Source organism: Geospiza fortis, unplaced genomic scaffold (genome assembly GCF_000277835.1).
Source record: "Geospiza fortis unplaced genomic scaffold, GeoFor_1.0 scaffold138, whole genome shotgun sequence".
Taxonomy (NCBI): Eukaryota; Metazoa; Chordata; class Aves; order Passeriformes; family Thraupidae; genus Geospiza; species Geospiza fortis.
In genome coordinates, this window is record NW_005054307.1 from 5,198,279 (window position 1) to 5,201,291 (window position 3,013).

Sequence of the window (3,013 nt, forward strand, 5' to 3'; positions counted from 1 at the left end):
GTTCAGCAAATGAGGCTCAGTGACAACAAAACACAATCAGAAATGCTCTAATACACAAATTGGCATTACTCAAAGGTTTATTTTCTGCCTGCTTGCCCTTGAGGTATTGTGTAAGATGATAGTAGCTCTAGTTTTTTGAGGGAACTCAGGAGCTCCTCTATACCCACCACCATCCAAACACGGTAACAGCTTGTTAACTTGCTCATGCAGCTTGTTCTTCATGCAGCTTTTCCTTCACCCATACCCACAATACCCTCTCAAAGCCACCACACCAAATGATCTTTCCAAACTCAGTCTCATCTCTGTGGCCTGTGAGAGTGTAAACCTGGCCTATGACATTTCAGAAGCAGGTGAGTAAAAGGGAATGATGAAAAAGTGTGTGCTTACTTGTCTTATCAACACAAAGCACAACCATGAACAACACCTGGACTGTGTTCTCCAGAGGCCTCTGAAATACCAGTGAACACTCTTTTTTAATTGAATCAGAAATGAAATTTTCTTAAAATGTTAGTATTCAAATAATATTTGAATGGTACTGAATAGTACAGATCTAGGATGCTGAATAATGAGACACGTCTGGCAATCCCTCCTGGTTAGAAAGACAGCAAAGGTGGTTTTTTTCACATTCTTTTCCTTCCAGGAACACACTTTCCAGCAGAGCTGAACATTCACAAATGCTACTGTGCAGACACAGCGCCCAGCTCTGACATGCAATTTCATTTTGGCCTAGAGAGTCTCCTCTTGTTTCACCAGACCAGCAGCAGAACAGCACCAGAGAGCTCAGAGCTTGTTTCTCAGACAACTCAATCTCCACAGGGATTTCAGATATGACAACTCTTGATTTGGAGAAAGGTAGATAAATCCAAGAGCTGTTGAGAATCTGCTAATGTGTGACAGAGAGAATTCAGAACAAAAGCAGCACTTGCGCTTGACAGCAGAGGAGTCGGCACTCTGTGTGCAGTCACAGCTTACAGCAGTGCCAAGGAATGCTTTGAGAAGGTACCAGAACTCAAGCACCCACCCTGGGAGCTTGGTGCCACAGTCCCTGGCACAGGTTTTGATCAAGGATAACCATCTTTATGTGAAACAACTCCCAAGTTCAGCCAGTGAGCTGCCACAGATCAGGGACTGCTCCCAGCAGGCAGTTGGGATATAGCCACCCTGCTTTGGAGCACAGGAGTTTAACAGCATGGAAATGGGCTGTTCCACTGCCAGCTGCAAAGCAGCCCAAGCACATCAGTTCAGCAGCACAGACCCACCTTTAGCTCAACAATGCTGTGGCCAAACAGTCCCCAGAAAACTCTGCAAGAGGTGTTATCTCTATTCCCAAGCCACTTGTTTCATGCAGTGCTTGCTTTTGTCTTCTCCTCTGTGCTGTGTAGTTTTTGTACTGGGATAACTTCTTCCAAAATCCCATCACTGGGAAGGCTCCAAAGGCTCTGAATGGCAGAGTGCAACATTTGGAACATTGTCAAGCAGAATTAATACAAAGGTTTGCTTGCATGCAAACAGGAAATGTTTCAGTTCTCTAACTGCAAAATTCCAACTATTTTCTCTCAACCAAACACTCTGATAGATGAATGGCTTTACCTTCATACTTCAGTAGAAGAGCTGAAAGAAACTTCAACTTCATCCACAGCTACTGTCCACTGAGGAGATTGCCATTTCAGAAGAACCCTGTGATTTCAACATGCTTTGCTCAAGTCAAAGCCATTAAACACTCAATGAAGCAGATGGTGCCAAACCCCTGAAATACACCATGCATGTATACTGCACAGCTGTAGGTATATGAATACAGAAAAAAATTCCAAAAGGTTGGAAATAGTTAACATCTAGAAAATTAAGTCTGTGAAACACTTAAGTCTGTTAACACTGGATAACTGACACTAATCAATGCTCCAGAAAACATCCTTAGGAGAAGCAAGTTTGTTGTAACATCAAATGAAATCAGAAACACTTTTCCCTGAAAGTGATGGAAATAAAACAAAATGCAGAATACACAATTTCCAAGGAAGAGCTGATGAAACCCAAACTACAGAACACAAACTAGAAGATAAAGGAGAACTTTAACTTAACTTCCCAGGAAACATGTGGGAATGCAATAAAACTGGCAATTATGGCTTTTTTCACAGTTTCTTATCCAGGGCTCAAATGGCATCCCCACTTGAGGTTTCCCAAATGGGGATGCCATTTCCCACAGGTTTCCCACCAGCCACAAGAAAGTAGTCTGCACTATTTTTAAAGTTGAGGAGGCGTAATACATGTATATATATATATATATATACACACACACACACACACACACACACACACATATATATATATATAACATATCTTCTTTCACCAGGAATATAAATCAAAACCCTTTAGAATGAAACAACACACACAAGCAGTTCTGTGTGAAAAGTCAAAAACTTGTCAGCTATATCAGGAGTATTTCCATTACTGGCAGACAGATGGAAGGGGTCAAGGCTGGAAAGGTGACACCCATCATCTCAAACCAGGGTCTGGTGGTCCAACCATATTTGACAATTATCAAAATAGTCTTCTACTGCAGATGTCTACAGAGGCCAAGGCAGGCCTTGCCCATATCCAAAACACCAGCTGCTAAAAACACTGGCTGTTGAAGTTTAGAGATATCAGTGTGACATTATCCATGTCCCAGGACACATAATCACAGGACAATGTCTTTTCAAAATTTAGAAATTACAAACAGAATATTCTTACCAGGATTTCCTTGTCTATTTTCACTTCTTAGTTCCTCCTTACACTTAAAACTGGGCCATCTGTTTTTCCATATGCTTAAAGGTTTTACAAGGACTTGGCCTATTGCAAGCCATTGAGACTTCAGCTTCCAAGACTTTCTCGTTACATCTTTTCAGCAATTCCCACACAGATACCTTTACACCTTCTGTAATGAAGCTCCTGAGCCCCAAAGGATTTCTGGGTCATCCTCTGTTCAACTAAAATACTTTGAAGAACAAAAGCAGCTTACCTCACACACTACCATTTT

General features: G+C 41.7%; 1 long non-coding RNA gene across 1 annotated transcript in view; it reads right to left on the reverse strand.

Moving 5' to 3' along the window:
* Positions 1 to 1,728, reverse strand: part of LOC115949575 — a 16,330-nt gene extending 14,602 nt beyond the window's left edge. Inside the window, exons 1-2 of the long non-coding RNA XR_004083019.1 lie at positions 1,591 to 1,728; positions 1,260 to 1,439 (exon numbers count right to left, since the gene is read on the reverse strand). This is a non-coding gene — a long non-coding RNA (uncharacterized LOC115949575). The remainder of the gene's footprint in view (positions 1 to 1,259; positions 1,440 to 1,590) is intronic.
* Between the last annotated feature and the right edge of the window lie 1,285 nt (positions 1,729 to 3,013).